Source organism: Antennarius striatus, chromosome 10, assembly GCF_040054535.1.
Source record: "Antennarius striatus isolate MH-2024 chromosome 10, ASM4005453v1, whole genome shotgun sequence".
NCBI lineage: Eukaryota > Metazoa > Chordata > Actinopteri > Lophiiformes > Antennariidae > Antennarius > Antennarius striatus.
The window spans coordinates 9,571,848-9,592,463 of NC_090785.1; the positions used below are offsets into that span (position 1 = coordinate 9,571,848).

At 38.4% G+C, this 20,616-nt stretch overlaps 1 non-coding gene and 1 pseudogene across 1 annotated transcript; both read right to left on the reverse strand.

Moving 5' to 3' along the window:
* LOC137603182 (uncharacterized) overlaps positions 1 to 411 on the reverse strand; it is an 85,197-nt pseudogene extending 84,786 nt beyond the window's left edge.
* Positions 412 to 7,947: 7,536 nt separating this feature from the next.
* On the reverse strand, positions 7,948 to 8,051 carry LOC137603268 (U6atac minor spliceosomal RNA). The gene has a single exon (XR_011037246.1). It is a non-coding gene; the product is annotated as a U6atac minor spliceosomal RNA (small nuclear RNA).
* Positions 8,052 to 20,616: the final 12,565 nt, after the last annotated feature.

Consider the following 20,616-nt stretch of genomic DNA (forward strand, 5'->3'; position numbering starts at 1 on the left):
CTAGTATTCAACAAGTCCCTATTCCAGAAGAGGGCAAGCCATCTGGTTATGTATCAGTCTGGTGATGTCTTAACACAGGTCAACAATCATACCAAAAATGCAACTTTAAGCATGTCATCAATACTAAAGTCATCCCTAATGAAGAATGTGCCCTAAAATATAGGGTTTTTGTGGCTCAGCGGTAGAGCAGACGTCTTCCAACCAGACATCGCCCAGACATCGGCGGTTCGATTCCCACTCCTGCCAGACATCCAACATCGGAGTGTGAGCTGACAGTGGGAGGTGTCAGCTCACCTTCTGGCCACTGCCGAGGCGCCCCTGAGCAAGGCGCCGTCCCCTTACAAGTTGCTCAATTGGGGTGCTACCAGAAGTGTTGTGGTAGCGCTGTTGTGCTGTGTTCACTAACTGCATGCTCGCAGGCCCCATGTGTGTTGTGTGTTTCAGGGGCCTGCACAAATATATCCTGTATGTAACACAAAGACATGTATACAGTAGAGTGAAAAAAAAAGTAATTTCCCTGTTAAGGGGATTCATAAAGGTTCATCTTCTTCTTCTCTTTGTGTTTGGAAATTGAGGAATCAAAGTGTAAGGAATGAATTACTGAATGGGGTAGAAGTGGAGTTAACTGGCTCATGTATGCCTTCAGTTGAGGTCACATGAGAGTTGCTAAAAGGCAGCCTTTTGTCTGTGGGTAAAAAGGTCTATGGCTACTCAAAGAAAGGAATTTAGAGAAACCACTTGCTTGTGGAATGACTCAAGAAGTGTTGTGATTGAGGGGAAAACATCTTTACAGTGTGGCAGAGAGGTGGGAGTAACCTAGGCTAACAGCATAACACACTGCAGATAAAGCAGTCCACGCTGCTAAGAAAAAAAGCTGAGGCCATAACATTTTCAAGTATTGATAAAGACAACAAGGACATTTTCTGCATTGCCAAGCAATTGAAAAAAGATAACAGGGATATTGTGTTGAATGCTGTGTGTGTTATTATGGTAAGAAAAAGATCTCAAAAGACTGGGATTTGAGCTACATTATCAACATCTACTGGGTACCCTGGGTATGACATTGAACTGCATCCAACCTAGGTCCAATTGCCCAAGATACCATATGATCACAACCGTGGGTCGTCTGTGGTTCCCCAACGACCCTCCGTGGTTATGGGATAGGTTAGTCTAGGCTATAAGCATCTGCAAATGCAAAGGTAGTGTGCTAGATGGGGGAAATAACAGGATCAATCTAAAGGAATGCCTGAAAGTAGTTGAGAGAGTGTTTGAGAAGATTGCACGAGAGGTGATGATTATTAATGAAACGCAATTGGATTTGTGCCTGGTTCGGGGAACAACTGATGTAATATTCATTGTATGCCAACTCCAGGAGAAACACCTAGCTAAGGAGAAGACCTTGTTCTTTGTAGATCTAGAAAAGGCATTTGACTGTGTCCCTCGTGACATCCTTTTCTGGGCAATGCATTGCCTAGGTCTTCCAGAGTGGATTGTCAACTCAGTACAGGCTACATATTCCAATGCCGTAGGTAAGATTTGTCAGCAACTCCCTTAGTGAAAGTTTTAGGGTGTAAATTGGTATTCAACAGGGAGTCTTTGCTTAGTCATTTCTCTTCATTATAATACTGGAAGCCCTCTCACATGATTTTGACACTGACTGCCCTTGGGAGCTTTTGTATGCGGATAATTTAGTCATCTCCCCAGACTCGATAGATGTATTGGATAGGTTGCATGTGTAGAAGTCTGGATTGGAGGCAAAGGGTCCTCATGTCAACTTGAGAAAGACTAAGATCTTGATGTCTGGTCCAAACTTGAGCTCCTTGAGGAACTTTGGAAAATCTCTTTTCTGCGGCATGTGCAGAAAAGATGTCGGCAATTCCAACTTCTGCAATGGGTGCTCCCACTGGAGTCACAAGAACTGTAACAACATCCCTGGTTAGTTAGCTTCAGATTCCTTTGTTCAGATGCAGTAGATGGCAGGATGTGTCCCACTCAATTAATGGCAGATAGTGTGATCAACTATTGGTTGGTGGGCAATGCCTCAAAGCTGTGGACACATTTCATTCTCTTTGGGACACCATCTGTGCTGGAAGTTGCTGCAAGGCTGCCATAATAACAAAAGGAGATTTGCCTAGGGTAAATTTAGGTAATTGCTGCCGCTACTGTCATGTGAGACCTTGTCTCTTAAAACACGTGGAAGAGTGTATGTGTGCTGTGTCAGGGATACCTTGATGATGCTGGGCCCCCTAGGATGGTTGAGAGGAACAAACGGGCTGTTACGATGGATGAGTGGTGTAAAACCAGATGACAGCACTAGCCTAAGCATTATATGAACCAAGCTTGGGATTGACTACCTTGAGAAATTCCTTCATCGAGCATGCTTTGGTGGTTTGGCCATGTGGAGAGATCATCACCATCAATCTCCTCCATCCAAAATTTTGAGGTTGAGTGTTGGAGAGACAAAGGTAGGCCAAGAACAATGTGGGGGAGGTGGTTGCTAGAGATCCAAAGGAGTTCAACCTCTCTCCAGACTTGTCTACCAATTGGGGTGGTTAAAAGAGAGCCATACGGAGTACTGCTAAAAACTCCATGCAACATCGTACCCGTCTAACACGTGAACTATTGACGTAAATGGATAGTGAGTGAGCGAAGACTGAAGGGGGAATGGAATGCAGGTGAGGAACTGTTGAGGAGATCATCATCAGGTGAGGCCAGTGTGAGGATTGTATGACTAGCAGGAAAATACAGGATAATTTGCGATAAATCATGAAGTCAAATAATAATAAGAAACAACGTGTGACTGCTCACTATACTGTTAGCTTCAATTATCTGCGACTGTATTTTTAGATGCTGTTCATTCATTCAGATGTGGAGTGACCCTATGGATGGATCAAGCCTGGATTGTGACCTTAGATCACAAGAGTAGTCACTCTAGGCTACAGGGCTTGGCACAACCAAGCTCAGTACTGTCCAAGTTAAAACACTTTAAAAAAATGCAGCTTCTGTGACCACTGGAGGGCAGTTTGATGATGGAGCAGCAGTTTGGTGATTTATAACAGGTACAGTGAGGACTGGAGGAAGCAGAGGACAAATGGTGAGAGAAGAGGATGAGCAGTGGAGGAGGGACAGTGGAGCATCAATGGTTGAAGAAAATACTGTGAAGGGAAAATACTTGCAACTCTACAAATTGAGAATTTACTTTGACCAACAAGTTGAATGAGAAAAACAAATAAAAATAATTTTGGTGAGTCTTATTTTGTTTGTGCCTAGTTTGAAGTATGATATAGATAATGATGATTCAGCTAAATATTCAGCAGAAACATGATACTTGATGGCAGTTTACTGAGGAGAACTGAGAAATAAGAAACAACTATAGTGGAGTGGAATTTCTGAGCGTGACTTCTTTAGGGTGTTTCTTGTTCAACAAAGGGATTCAACTCCTTAAGAAAAAGGTCTGTCTATCCTTTCTGTGATGTTGCCAGGCAATTAGAATAAAAATCTCAGCCTGTGAGTTACATAAAACACTTTTAGTAGGCATAATTTTGAAAGTCTTTATACTAAATGATTAGTATATGTTGCAGCAATTGCAGCTATGTGTGACTAAGACAATCTGCTGTCACTACTTAAAAAACATTTGTTAAGAACAAATAAATTCATAAGTACCATAATTCCTATTAAGGCTGATAGTACTGGTGACAGTTGCTAGAAAATCCTAAACATCTTTAACTATGTTTTTCTATTATGTTCTACCAGAAAACAAACAAACAAATAAACAAACAAACAAACAAACAAAAAACAACTATGGCTATATGCATGTCAGTATATGGAGACTGACTCAGTCTTGCAGATTTGCATCTTTAAACACAATTTGAAAGAAAAAACATTTTTCTCATATTGAGAGATAATGACTATTAAAGAGGAGTGAATAATGGGTAAGTTGAATGTATCCAGCAACTACCGTCCATCTTTCGTTTCAAATACATAAATGTTTATTAAGCTGTTTTCCGTATACCATATACACTTCATGTACTGAAACAACAAATTGATAGATTACATGGTAACTCAGGTTGACATGCTTATGAGTACATAAGAGGAATCCTTTCTGGTAGTCCTTTCCTATATATCAGCTAAAAGTGTCAAATTTAAGTCCAGGGTTTATAGTCTATTTCACCTTAATGTCCTTAGTAGAGTGACACCAATTCTCCTATGTGCGAATGCAGTTGAAAAATTTTAATTCAGCATTCAATACCATCATCCCTCAGGAGCTGATAAAGAAACTGGACCTGCCAATCATGAGTAACACACTTAGATATTGGCCACTGGACTCTCTAATGGAGAGGCCTCAGTCAGTAAGGATCAGCAAGACATCAGTCACCATCCCACTGCGCACTGGAGCCCCCCAAGGCTGTGTGTTGAGTCCCGTAGTCTTCACTCTGTTGACCCATTACTGACCACTAGTCTACAGTTCAAATCTGTTGTTCAAATTCAATGATGACACGACTTTGGTGGGTGTCATCAGAGAAAATGATGAATAACAATGCAACAGTAACAATCTCTCCATTAATGTGGATAAAACAAAATAAATGGTTATTAACTTAATGAAACCATATGCCCACCATCTTCTGCTGCCTATCAACGAGACGACTGTGGATCATGTGAGCAACACTAAATTCCTGGGCATTCACCTCACAGAGAACCTTTCCTGGAATTAAAAAAAACCAAACAGAATTACTAGTCAAGACAGCCTAGCAACATCTTTACTCCTTAGGAGGAGAAAGAGAAAGAAGGATTATGTCCTGTTTAACACTGCATGGTTTGGGAGCTGCACTTGCATCCAAACACAAGTTTCTGGAATGCATGCCGCTGAGAAGATAGCTGGTGCCCCACTCTCCTCTCTCTCCTAGACATCTACGATTTCCGCCACACTTGAAGGATCAATCACATAGTAAAAGACTTTGCCCAATCCATATGCAGCCTCTTCAGCTTGTTGCAGTCTTGAAGAAGGCATTGGAGCCTCTGAGCTGGCTCTACCAGACTGAGCAACAGCTACATCCATCAAGCTCTTAGGAGATTGAAGTCACTGCCCTTCTCTTCCTAAAAAAACAGTCAAGACACTTTAATAAAGACCTATATGAGAAGAACTTCTACTGATTCCCATGGATACAGTGTTCTGTTTACTTTTGTCATTTAACATTTTTTTCATTGCAATAATTGCGCTGTACTGTCCACTCATCCTGTGAATTAGTGGATTATGACACCGTGGATCTGAGAGAAACATCTTTCTCATTCGCAATGTGTCTACATTTGACAGAGTTGACATTAAGTTGACTTTGACTTTATTTCCTGTCAAGGAATGTTTCATCTCGCCCTTTCTCTTATTTCTCCTTTTTTATTTCAAATGCAGTAATGGTCAATGTTATGAGTTTATTGCAATGGATTTTTGTATTAGCTCTGAATATGAATCACTTTTATGAGTGGGCTCAAACTTCTAGTGACAAACTGAGTAATTAACAGTAGCTGTGCAAGTATATAATCAAGTTAAGTAAAAGCTACATGCAATAAGCCTGTTGAGGACATTTTATTCTAATTTGTATATCACCATTTTAACAAATGAAATGGCAATGGACTCCATCTGATTACTAAGTTGAAATATTCACTTATATGTTGTCTCATCCATGACTGCAATGTGCAAGGAGCCAGCACATTTGATTCTGTGGCTGAATGTTTAATCTGTGTGTAAGGATACATGTCACTGATGAACCTCCATGGAATATCTATCATATCCAAGGTGCTAAGAACAGATAAGATAGTGATGTTGGACAGCTATAAAGGTAATATTATTAAGTGAACCCTCAAGTCCATAAAAAAGCTGCCAAAAGTATTGGCCTACTACAGCAAATTGCATTCACCGACGACAAAAAATAGACAGCTTATCTCATAATTATTATTTACTATCTTGTAATTGCATGAAAGGATCTCATGATTATCAAAAAATATTGTAGTTATGCATCACGGTTTTATAATAAGGGCGGGCTGGCGGGCAGGCAGGCATACATACACACAGCCACACATATAGGCCTGTAAATTCTCTATTATCATTTAATCTCACTTTTCCTGACAAGGAACCCCAGATAAGGCCTAACATTCACCATATCTCTTTTATCAATAATATCTACTGACAGTTCAGCTATATTGTGGCTTTGTTCACTTGATACATTTGTGTAGATTTTGTGATAACCTGTACATTATATTGAAAGAAGAGCAAGAAATGTTCAAGTTATTTCTTTACTTGTTTGTCTTTGGGTTGTATGAGCAGTGATTAATCTTTAAACCAGGGGGTCCTTTATACCTAGAGGCTTGAGACAGAAAAACCCAAATGCAATGCGTAGAAAAAAATCCAGATGTATTATCGTTTCCAGATGTGTTAATTTCACCCACCTGCTTTCTTCCCACTATTATCAGAATGATCATTTGTATGACCTGGAGTTTATGGCGACCCATGCATCGTTAGTGGAATAGGTCAAGTAATGCACAGGCCCCTGACTATTTGAAAATATGCCCACTGACAAACGTAATTAACTGTAATTATCCTCCCGGATGAAAATTGTGACAGTTGCAATCATACAAACATTTTAAGCCACATGAGTAAGGCTTTTGAAATCATAACTGAATACAAATAACTCTACTCGAGGACAATACCAGTTAGTACCAGTTCATAGAGGAAGTTAACGTTCAGTATTTGTGTTGTTTTCTTAAACACGTTGTTTTATGCTGCCCTGAAAATTAAAAGGGGAAAAATGAGCACGTAGGATAGTCCTATAGCAACACCTCAAGAGTTATACGTCTCTACCAGGTTTCGGAAAGTATATAACAAAGTATAGAATTTTATTTGCATTGGCTCATGCATGAAAATACAAGACATTAAAAGGAAACATTAACATTAACTTGTAGTTCGAGATCAAGATTAAGTGGAAAATTGCTCTATTTACATTTGAAATGTATATATTGATAACCAAAAGCTTGATGTATTATTAATATATTATTTTAAAATCTTCTTTTCTTTTTGACTTTTCACTTCAGGGCTTGCCACAGCGAATCAATTGCCCCCATCTAACCCTGTGTTCTGCATCCTCTTCTCTCACACCAACTACCTACATGTCCTCTTTCACTATATCCATAAACCTCTCTGGTCTTCATTTAGGCCTCCTGCCCGGCAGTTTAAAACTCAGCATCCTTCTACCAATATAATATATTCACTATCTCTCCCCTGGACATGTCCAAACCATCTCAGTTTGGCCCCTCTGACTTTATCTCCAAAACCTCTAACATGTGCTGTCCCTTTGATGTACTCATTACTGATCCTATATATTATATAGGATCGGTATTAGTAAAATATATTATTTTAAAATATTCCTATAACATGCACAGCAATACAGTAATTGAGTGTATGTATTTTGATCACATTACTATGAGCAATCCATTACTTTAATTATTTTGGTGAAAAAAATACACCTATGTATCAATAACTTCCTCAGTAAACGTGGTCAGCCACATGTTACTCTGCAGCACGCAAAGACATATCTTAAACCGTCTTGTGACAATAATTAACATCAATTTGAATCAAGGAAGAGACATCTTTTATTTTTTTTATATATATTGTTTTTAATCCCCGCCGGGAAATTAGTGGCACTCTCTAGTTAGTTGAAATCATGCATATACATGTGTGTGCAGGCCCTGAACACACAAACACACACACAAGGGGTAACTTGTAAGGGGGACGGCGCCTTGTTCAAGGGCGCCTTGGCAGTGCTCCGGTGGTGAGCTGACACTTCTCATTGCCAGCTCACCTGCGGTGTTTTTTTGGGTGGGAGTGGGAATTGAACCACCAGTCTTGAAAATTGGATGACCCGCTCTACCATGCCCTCTACCACTGAGCCACCGCCACCCCAAAACTTGTAGATGTGTAGATGGCATTTGGGTGCTGAAGGCCACAGGGGCCTGTTCCATCCTTGTCAAGGGGAGTGCTAACCTTCTCTCCTTTCCTACAACACAAGAATTTCTAAGCATGTTTATTTATTTTTTTGTAAATTTTCTCAAATAATGGATCTTCCAATATCAAACATGATCTACAAATCTAAAAAAACAAGGCCCTGAGATACACTACCCAGACTCCCCAGCTCAAGGCTGGGCTCTCTTCTTTAAAAGGACAATATACTGTAGACTTCCATGCTTATTCTGCTTCAGGGGACAACAGTGTGCTGATGCATTTTCCCATCTGAAGTGACAATCCTGACAGAGTAAAAGTAATGGCATCCCGGAACACTAGGCTGTGAATCTGACAAACATTTAGATGCCTTCTCCCAGTAAGAGTGCAAAAATGATGATGCTGTTGCTACCACACCAGTGCAGGGACTTGCAACACCAGCTAGACTTTAATCCCTTTGGACAAGAGAACATCTCATCAACCACAGGCCCAAATCACAGTAATTGACCAAAACTGGGAAATAATGAACAGACCACGAGTACATAGCAATCTATTTTGATCAGAATGAAGGCTTTTCCTGCATGTGCAGTCAAAAAATGACGTCTGAACAACAAAGAAGACAAAGACAGTGTTTTTTTGATTTTAGTATGGCCAGAAAACTGAAAAGGAAAAAAAACCCAACATACATCCATAAGTTCAAACTTCTTATTAATTCCTTTATGGGTGGAAAACTATGTGGTTCTGTAATGCTGTATATGTCAGCGTACAAAACACAAAAATGCTTGCATTTCTCAGTTTTAGTCCGCTTGTTACTCATATATTATTAGGCAGTTATAAGGCAAAGTAAGCAGACAATATTTTCTCATCTTGTTTATGTCCCCTCTGGGTCACAATCAGGATCCGAGCAAGGACTTTATCACATACACAGTCTATTTACAGACACAATTTTATCCTGGTTGCTGCAAAGAATATTCTATGTTGCTTGCTTTATTCTATCTTGTTATCCATTTTCATGTTTGCTTGTCCGGTCAAAAAACTTTTAATGAGGTCAAAAAGTGCATAGGAATAGAATGAGAATCTGAGGGTCCCACCCTTGAGACACTTTGACCATTTAAAAGCAATTCCCTGCAATTTTACAATAGACTGGCATTTTTTATGTCCATCAGAATCTCCATTTTCAAGAAATTGTTCAAAGGTTGCAATCACCATAGTAACCTGGAGGTTTGGTTTATGTATAGTGGGTCAAAGGAGTGCCATTGTCTATTGTTGAAAGACGCAAATCATGATCAATAGTTCAACTCTTGATGGTAGACATAAAAAACCCTATAATAAGCATGATTTTGTTCAAAGAATAGGATTAATTATAATTCTAAAATGGACAAATGGTGATGTCCACATTTCTATTAGCACAACTGGGGATCAAGCAACTATTTTAGACTTCACTGCATCTGTTTCATAAGAAGATCATTCATTCATTTATGTGAGGCTGCAAAAGCATTTCTGTGTATTAGGACATTAATTTTTAAAAAAAAAAGTGAGCTGGAATGTGTTTCCCAGTCTTTATTGGTCAGGCTATGCTGAACTGCCATATACACTTATTTTAGTCTGAGTAAGAAACACATGGGTTCGGCATGGTAGTGCAGTGGGTAGTGCTGTTGCCTCACAGTAAGGTGGTTCCGGGTTCTTGCTCTGTTCTGTGCAGTTTGTATGTTCCCCCCATGTCTGTGTGGGTTTTCTCTAGATTCTCTGGTTTCCTACCACCTCCAAAAATATGCACTTCAGGTGGATTGGTCGGTTCTTAATTGTTCGTATGTGTGAATGTGTGTGCAAGTGCTTGTTTGTCTTTTGTGTGATTCCATGATGAGCTGGCAACGTACCCGGAGTGTCTCCCCACCTCTTGCCTGTAGCCTGCTGGGATAGGCTCCAGCAACTCCCATGACCCACAAAAGCGGAGTAAGCAGTGTGGAAAATGAAGGGATGAGTGAATGAATGAATGAATGCATGAATGAATGAATAAATGAATGAATGAATGAATGAAGAAACACATGGTTGAACAAAATAATTGAGTTATCAATACGAGACTGTATCTTTATTCCAGTAATACTGCATAAGAAAGTTTGACACATTGTGCAAACTGACCTTGAGAAGTCCATCTAGCTCATTGTATTGATCACTTTGGGGACAGTGTTAAGGACTTGAGCTCATTTTCATTACAGAGGAGAAAATGTTTAGGGGATCATTTACATCTCTGATTTAATGACGCATAGTGAAATCTTATGAGAGTCACTTATGTCCCGTAAAATCCATGGACAAAGCCATAAAGTCAATGACCTGTTTTGTTACTCAATGAGTAGCTCAACTATGAAAAGGTTGGACCTATGTGATTATTTTGATCCTCCCTCATAAGTATTGTCCTGGACAAAAAGTCTTCCATGATTTACATTTTTACTTGTTTGTTTTCCCTGAATGGTGTTAAATTGTTATACAGTTGTACAATGTTGTACAGTTGAATTAATCTTCAAATGATTTGGTAGAGTCATGTCTCTCTTATGAACCCTGTATTAATTTGGATACTTTGTCCACCATCGCTTTGGATTTTTGTGTAATATTGTAAATGCTAATCTCTGTGGGGTATTAAAACTGGAATGATTGGTATGCAGACTTAATGTGGGAGAGTTCAGGCTAAGGGGTGAGAGAAAGGATATAAAAGCAACCAGGGGAAAAATTAATATGAGGCAAGGTAGTGGAACTGATAGTACTCTATAATGTGCAAAACCCAGATTGGAAGAAAAATGTCACCAAGTATAATATTATTAAAGTTGGTAGATTGTTTGGCACATTTTCACACCAAAAAATCCTGTGAAGCTCACCATAAGAGTGGATGCTATAAACACATATGCCAACTGATGATAGTCCGTCTGTGTTTTTTAGGATCTTCTTCTTTTCCTTTTGGCTTTTCCCTTCAGGGGTCGCCACAGCAGATCAGTTGCCTCCATCTAACCCTGTCTTCTGAATCCTCTTCTCTCACACCAACTACCTTCATGTCCTCTTTCACTACATCCATTAACCTCCTTCTTGGTCTTCATCTAGGCCTTCTGCCTGGCAGTTCAAAACTCAGCATCCTTCAACCAATATGTTCAATATCTCTCCTGTGGACATGTCCAAACCATCTCAGTCTGGCCTCTCTGACTTTATCTCCAAAACCTCTAACATGTGCTGTCCCTTTGATGTACTAATTCCTGATCCTATCCATCCTGGTCGATCCAAAGAGAACCTCAGTGCTTCATCTCTGCTACCTCCAGCTCTTTTCCAGTGTCACTGGGCCTATTTTACAAAGCAGGTTTGGTGGAAAAGCTGGGTAAGTTAACCCTGAAATCAGGGAAAACCAGGATTTCCGGTTTCACAAAAGGAGGTAACTTAACCCAGAGTTAGAGCAGTAACCCTGACCTGTTTCATGAAGCGAGGTGAACTGAACCTCTGGGTTTGTTACTGCAGTAACATAGTCTCTGAAGGTAACCTGGTCGGGGGCAGGTTTTATTCCACAAACCCAGGGTTTCTTCTGACCCTGCCCCGCTTCACCGCCGCCCGCGCGGCTTCATTTCCTGGTTATGTCCGACAGAGAGTTTGACCGACGTAAGGTTTTATAACTACCTCCGTATTTTAGAGGTAATTTAGTGAGAAACATGGCATGTCCATTTGACAAGGATCACACTTGTGAAGGTTCAGCATTAATTCACAGAGAATTAATATTTTTGTAACACGTTCAGATGTCCCATCACATCCAGACAGTTCTCTTTATGATGGGTACCAGTTCACGTCCCGATCCATCAAACACACACACACACACACACACACACACACACACACACACACACACACACACACACACACACACACACACACACACACACACACACACACACACACACACACCCACGACCTGATCCATCCACACATCTGCAGCAGCGCTGTGTGTAGTGCTTCGGTCAGTTTTTTTTTTTTTTTTTTGCAAACTGTAGTTTTCTATATAATATGGGAGATGCTCAGTGCACCTCGCCTTGAAACTTTTACCCCCGTTTTTCTATTTCCCTGAAAATAAACCCATCAGAATCATCAAGGAGGAGCTCCACAGGATTACAGGTGAATGATGTAGGAATCTCATAATTGAATTTAAAATGATAGTCTCTTAATCACATTGTGCGAATTGGATTATTAACTTTTATTTCTTTTAGGATTTCCCAATGTAATTGGCTGCATAGATGGTACCCACATTCCCATCAAGGTACATGTAGACTGAAAACTTTTTCAACATGTTAAAGACTGCATCATAGACAAACAAACATCTGTCCAGATCATGTGTGATGCTGCAGACTACATGTCTGATGTGGCGGTCTGGATCTGTTCCTGACTCTTGGATGTATGATCATTCTTACCTGAGCAGTAGGCTGTAATGTGGTCAGTAACCAAAATATTTGCACAATATTTCTCTTGTCTTTATTGTTTAATCCACCCTAATGAATTCACTATATAGTACATTACAGGAGAGAGCCTATGTTACCTCAGGATGATTCCTGCTATCCAGGACGGCAGAGCAGTGACAGACACCATCTGCCAGAATCATTTCAGAGTCACCATCACCACAGCGGGCAATAAAAACACAATATGCATTTCCTTTGGTCATCTTTATTTCTGACAAATACAAAGTTAGTTTTTGCATATTTATAATAGTTAAGATTGTAATAGTTAACATGATTCACCTGTGACCATTACCCACCTCTAACTTGTGCTCCAGTATTCTATGTCCAGATCTATGTGGACATAGATCTAGTCTGGAAGTCCTGGTAAACCATTTCTATTTTCTGTATTTTTTTTAGAAAGTCAATTCTATAAACTTATTTAACAGGTATGAGGAGAACATAGTTGCAAAACATAGATGCATATGAATTCCACAGAATGAACCGGTGGTGGTCACTGAGCGTCTATTTCACTGTGACAATCTGTGCAGTTGGGACCCTTCTGCTACTGTCCATCCATGATCTGCTAAAAAAAAAGGATGAGAAAGTGTTAATACATCAGTAGAGGACAAATGTCACACTCTGTATTCCACCATAATATGAAGCAATGGGAAGAGAACAATCAGTAAAATAAATTATTCGATCACCTTTGTTTTCTTCAATTCCTTGTCAATTTATTTTTCTTTTTATTAATTAGTAAGTCATGCGTGTATCATGTGACTAAAACAGACAGAAATAAAACTTGGAATATGAGCTACATGTCAGCTCGTGATTTCAGGTCTTATATAATGTATGTATACGCAATGGTATGAATATCTGTCTAAACTGTTTTTGTAATGTGCACATACCAATTTAATGTTTTATTTACACAACAATAAAACGTTTAAATAGATTTCCTTATTGAACAGAACTTGATTTAGATGAGAGCACAGTTATGTGCATGAAAAGAGTGTTATGTTTCCAATAAAACAACTGAACAGTCAAACGTCCACTTAATATTTACTGTACAATGTCAAACATAATGAGGATGAGGAGGATCGCTAATGGGATGATGCAGTGTGAACAATGTTTTATACTTGATTCTCAGCTACTGACATGTGCGCTTCCCCCTCCACTGGATCGCACCTAAACATAATAAATTCATAAACTATTATTGAAGCTAGTTACCTACGTATTTTTACCTTGAGTGCAATGGAGTACGTTTAAACTTATGCACTGACTTGAGCAGCAAATCACTCCCATGCCATCTCTCTTCTTTGCAGGTGGACCGGCGTTCTCTTTCTTTTGAAAATGTCCTCAAAGTCTTCATAAATTAAAATCTGTACTTCTACTGCCGTAAAGCGCTGAAAAGCATTTGTGAAACCAAAATCCCTGGTTTTCCAAGTTCAGGGTAAGTCAACCGAGAACCACAGACTTACCTCAGGGTATGTTAACCCTGCCTTTGTGAAATGGGCCCACTGTCTCTCGACCAAACAACATTGCTGGTCTCACTACAGTTTTGTACACTTTTCATTTATGCTGAAACTCTTCTATCACACATCACACCTGACACTTCTCTCCACCCTTTCCGTACTACCTGTACACACTTCTTCACCTCTTTTCTACGCTCTCCATTGCTCTGGACTACTGACCCTAAGTTTTTCTTAGGATACTTTATGATAATAAATTAATTGTTTTTTGTCGTTTTTATTTATTAACTTTTTTTAAGGGTAAAGGTAAATGTCTAAAGTAAAGCTGCAAATCTAGTCAAGGACTGATTATGTATTCTGCCCTATCCCCGTAAATCCATAATCATTAACATCTGCTCTAGCTTTCTTTATTGAACTATTTTGCCCATGTGTGGTCCACTTATCCTCGTTAACTTCACTTTAGCCAACTCAGCAAATAGATCGAAAGAGAGATAGAAGAAAAAAGACAGACAAACAGGGAGAAGGCAGTGGGACAGGACTGCACCGTTTTGAAAGAAATAAATCTATATTTAATCTATTTTATCTATCTATATTTTATCTATTTTACCTATTTCAAGGTAAAATAGATAAAAGGGTAGTAAGCTGCAGACACAGCTTACTAGCCTTTGTGTTGTCACAGGAGGTAGTTCTTCACCCTACTGAATTTTGACCCATGGATTTGCTGTCTGGTTGCAGGATGTCTTGAAATAACATCTATAATTGCCTCTTTACAATATTGATTAAAACAAGGATAAAATGAGAACACAGCATGTACACTGATGCTGAAATTAAAAACTCATTAGAAATATCGCTGACTTTGTTCCTGTAATAACATTAAGGTAAAGCCAGACTTTGTGTAAAATACATAAACCATTGATATCACTTATAGTAGTCTCAGATGCAGCATATCAGAGCAGCAGAAGCAACTGGCCTACTAGCAGTGGGGCACTGGACACCCATATTTAGTGTATCACACAGCAGCAAGACCTGCCGACCCATCAGGTGACACTAGATCAACAGTGCTACCGTATGCGTTGGCAGTCCAATGATCACTGGGGCATGATTGAATTGCATTGTGTTTTTAAAGCTTTTTAAATAAAAAGTCTGTGATGTAGATTTATATTCATATAGTTGCCATTTTGGGATCGAAACTGCTTTCGCTGTCCTGTATTTACAGCCAGTGAATGACGTGATCATCATGCAACCGCCCGGTGGCGGTCAGACGCTGACCACAGCTGGTGGTCAGCTAGCGGTCAGCTGCTAATAGAGAAAAATTAGAAATTAGAAGTGTTTGGAGATAAAAAAGAGGAGTTCACTGAATGGACAGCAGGAGTTGTTATCTGTTTCAGCTGCAGAGTGATGAATCACCACTGATGAGTGGTAAGACAAACTAAACATAATATATACAGCTTTTGCTTTTCTTTATTCTTTATTGTAAAAATCATAAGCCCATTTTTTATATGCATTTTACATCATGTATTTGTATATATATATATATATATATATATATATATATATATAAATAAATATACACAGAAGATCAGGGCTGAAATGATAAGTGAAGAGATGCTATTTGAATTCACCATCCATCAAGTAAATATGAACAATAATCTGAACAATCTATTTTGTTTTTTTCAAATGTTTTTTCACATGTCTGTGTAAAGACATAAAGAAAGTGGAGCCTCTACACAGTCAGGAAATGGAGGGAGGGGGTCCGACCAGACCACTGATTCAGCCACATCACTTGGACAGCTGGACAGCTGGAGATGAGCCTGACACTGACCATTAGTTAAAGTTTGATTACATCTCAATAATTTCTCAGTGTATATTTAGACCATTTAAGGATGCAATGGTGTCTGTTATGTTTACAATTTGTTTTGAAGAGTTGCAGCTAAAAGTTTATGTGTTCGTTTAGACGTTCAGCTAAAAACATCTGTGGAAATACATGATTTTATCTTAAATATTCGTATATAGTATTACTTTAGTTCAATTTTATTTTATATTATTCATATTAGCAAACTATATGTAATTTTTCAAGTTCCAAAACAATCCAGTGAGCATGTTTGTGGCTTGTATTGCAATAAATACAATTTTATTTTAAATTCGAATTGATTGTTTGTGTATATTTTGGCCCAAAATGTCAATGAAGTCGGTTATAGTGAAATAATAACTTTTCATAATTCATAATTCATAATTCATAAATAACTATCTTTTCAGATAGACGAAGTTGTGCTGAAGAAAAAGAGACCAAGCATGGATATGTTAAACATTTTTTTATGTGGTGTATAGAGACAGAATAGGCCTAGGCGCCAGGGTTCCAGTACAGATGATGTGTAGAGCATGGTTGAAAATTAATATTGTAGTAATTATTTCCATATAAAGTTCCTTAGCAAAAACAATTCCATGGCCTTTTCATTACTGAAAGTGTAAATGTTGGTATTGGTGAGGAAGCATTTGCCTTTGACACTCGAGTTTTGGCTTTGTCTCATACTGGTTGCCAGTATTGCCATTGTTGTTGCTTGTCTATGACATTGGTGACATTGGTTGACATTTGACAAAACAATTTTTGGAATGACCAAAATGAACATTTTGGCAATGAGTACATTACTGATCTTTACCATGTGCATGGTTTTACTTATGAAAAACACACACACACACACACACACACACACACACACACACAGAGACACACAAAACAGGTTAATGTTCATTAAATTCACCAAAAATTTGTTTGAGAAATTATAGTTTTATTTTCAGGAACAGATTGCTGTTCCCTTTTTCTTTTTTTCCACTCTCTGTCTCTCTCAGTGTTTTTAGTATGGTGGCCAGGACCATAACTAGAATATTATTTACTGCATGGCAATGTTAAAGTTAATGTTGCAAAAATTTCTTTTCTACAGTTGGATTTCAGCTCTAATGAGGCGTCACTGATACAGCTCGAATGACTCCGCAGAGGAGACCGGCACTTCTTGAGGAATGTCAAACACCTACCTCTTCATCCTGTGTACTATGATTATGGTTTAATATTTCCATCAGATTGAACAGCAGGAACCAGTGGCAGCAAAGAGCATGGAGTCCATGAAAAATAACCTTGTACCTTTGCTGTGTTTGGGATTCGAAGTGTATTTGCTTGTTCAAGAGGTAGAGAAAGTAGAGCTCTTAGTGCACACAAATGTATTGATTTTGAAGTCATTTCAATGAGTCACTTGCAGTGCAGCATAACATACCAAACTAATGCAAAATACTCTGGCAGAGAAGGGAGGATTATGGCTGGAGTGATTTTCATGTTTTCAAACTGGCTGTTATTAGTGAGTTTATTTTCACAGCTGATGTTTTCTTGCTTCTTCACATGACAAAAAGCCCGTTTATTATACTTTTTCATGTCTTGTTTTTTATGGAAGTACCTCTACTGTTTTGTGTTAAGTTCAGACTGTACTCATGATGGATTCCTAAAAGCCAGGTGAGCGAGACTGACATTTGACATGACATTTTCTGGTGACAAGAGTTGAACCTATGAGAAGAATTGTGAGGCCACTTCCTGACATTAGAAATTAAGAGAGAACGGAAGAAAACACTGCTTGATGAAATATGTTTAGGGCACAGATATAATAGTCTGCTACAAAAGTTGTGTGTTCTCCATCACTAATCTCGTTTTCCATTTCTGACTGACATTTCAAGCTGATTTTTAGTAATCACCGGCATTTCATCAAACCCATATTCTGTGAAGGTGTAATATTAGAATCTCCAATCAATTGTTGATCCCTCTATATTCTACACACCTGTATGCAATTTCAAAATTTCAGATTCAAATATGCAGCCTAAGTCGTGGTAATAGATGTAGAATTGCCAATCCTGTTGAAAATCCATACCTAAAATCAGAATTGACCCAAGGTTTATTAATAATAATAGGAATTATAATTAAATTTCATAATATAAAAACATGTATATTCCTATCAGTTAGCATCCAAAGTAGAATTCTTTTTTTTATTACAGGAAGTGGGCCTAAGTGGGGAGGTGACATTTTACTGATGTGGCCATAAATATTGAAATATTGTCTTGACTGTATTTAATGCATTTGAAGATACGTAAATCACTCATAAATCTATGTTAAGTTTGTGCAAATCTTTATTATGATCTACACTGATAAGAAGCTTTCGGTGTTTCATCATGGATGACTTTCGAATGTCAGAAGACTGTTCTATAAAAGAAGGATTTTAAAGGAGGTTGTATTATGATGTAGGGAGGAAATATTCCAGCAGCCTCCAAAAGTAGCCAAAATCCTCATCGTAAAGCTTTCCAACTTTTACCTGCTGGGATCTGTCAGAAGCATTTGGAATTTTAGCAGTAACACCTCACAGAGAATTATGCATGGGATTTTCAACAGGGTAGGCTCAACATCATACAGACCTAATACATCCATGTTAAACAGTTGTCAAGATTAGTGCTGCCAAATATGTTTACATATCTTGCCTTCAGAGGTAACTAGAACATCGAAGTTAGGGTCTCACTGCGTGACTTTAAGATATCTCTGTGATATCCCTTGGCATCGTGGGAGCTCCTTGGCCCATTGATGAAAAGCTGTGAAAACCTTTCATTTTTCTCTTGAATTGCACAAGCCTAAATTTCCACCTCAATCTTTTTATGTTATCTGGGGGATTTGTGGCTAACATGAATGAGCTTGCCTTGAGGCAACATCTTCCACTCAGGGAAGTCTGAAACTTTTCAGTAGGTGATAATTTTATTTTGGACAAGTTAATTTATACCCTTGTAATCAAACACAAAAGGTTCAACTGTCAGTAGTGTGTATATGTTCATGCGTCTGTGTGTGTTTGACAGTGTGATTGGTCTGTGTATGTATCACCCTGCAAACACAATTCTCTTATGCCTCATATACCCAGAAGCCATCATCAAACTCTGAGTATGGCACGGTCTCTGTCATTAGTCATACATTTCTATAAATATTCAATCAGCTTGACTAGCAAAACACCTAGTTTCCAAAAAACAATCTCACTAGTCTCTACATTATTTATTTCTGTGCCCTTTTATGAATTATTTTTCTAGTTCAACTATCATACCTTCCTATTTCATGTTGGACTTTCCTGAGTACAAACCTTGGCAAAATAAAAGCAAGCTTCAGCTTATTAATTCATAATTCATAAATGTACATGATGTATCCTACTGCATACGTATTCTGCTCGAGAGATGGATGTGAACATTTTAATTCATATGCATGCATGTTCTACAATTAATTCATTACTTGAAAACAGCTGCACGAAAGTGTAAAAAATAAAAGAAAAAAATCATTGAATTTTTTATCAAATTCTCTATACAGAGCTGTAGGTGAACTGCAAAAGGAATATTATTCTTTTTCTATTCTGTTGTTTATTAAGGAAGCTATGACTTTGTTGAAACAAAGACAGTAAATAAAATGTCAACTAGCTTGACTTATTAATGCTTTTTCACAACACATCAGCCGTTTGAACACTGCTCAACCTTGTTTGCTTGTTAGGTCTGTGCTTCATCGTTAGTGAACCGTGAACATGAGCCCATTGTTTAAATCTGATATCCAGCCTTGCAGGTCATTAGTTCCTGTCTGTTTCATTGTTCATATTCAAAAACCCATGTTCTTTTCATCATTCAACCCACTGAAACAGCATTTTCCTGAATCACTTTTGGTGATGAATTGGCCCCAGCACTGGCACTTAAATCAGGCCTGATTTTCTATAACACGATAGAAAATGAGGGAGAAAATTATATGGAAATAAATCACATTTTTCTACTTGATCAGAACCACAGTCTGAGCCTGAGCTGCTCTCTGCCTTGAGTCAATTAGTCATTACACACAGCTATTGACCTTTCTTCCAACAGGAAGTTCAGTGAATATCTTTGCAAGGATTGTAATTGACAAGTTGTCTCTTTTAATAGAAAAATGCCCACATTTCCTCACAAGTTAATTATAAATTCAATAGCGGACCCAACAGCCACAGCCACTGAAAAAGGTTAGTGTAGACATTTGTACCTGCCAGGCTTCCCATATATGAACGCATAATTTATTTTAGACAGGGAACCCATTAACACATGTACCTTTTATGCTATTTAATACTTGACAGTGTCACAATTTGAAAACTTGGCTCTATGCACATAATTACAGGAACAGGTGATATGAAAATAGACATGTTTAAGCCATTTGAACATCATGAAATACAAGTTGAATTGTGGCTTTGTTGAATTTTAGACTGAGTAGACTTGTCAGCAAAGTGCACACTTTAAAGTGCTTCAATTTCAAATTTGAAAGTGATGTTATCATACAGCAATTACTCCTACATTATGGGACAATTTGTAAGTGGCACCACATACATCAACATAAAGAAGGCCTGACAAATCCCAGCTGTGATACACATAGATCTGCCCCTCATTCGCCCTGGAGGCTGTCTAAACAATTTCTTTGAGAACTGTTCATTCTTATCTTGTGAAACTTGCAATATATCTTGATACATAAACCTCAAGAGTGCCTGGATGTTTCTAAAATCCCATCACACCAGACACCTCAGCATTTTCAATCCTTTTACTATTGTGAAGTGAAGCTTATGGGAAAGAAAAGGAAATGACAGCTGAGGTTTCATTTAAAAGCCACACACCAACAAAAGCTGCTGTAAATTAGTTTTGCATA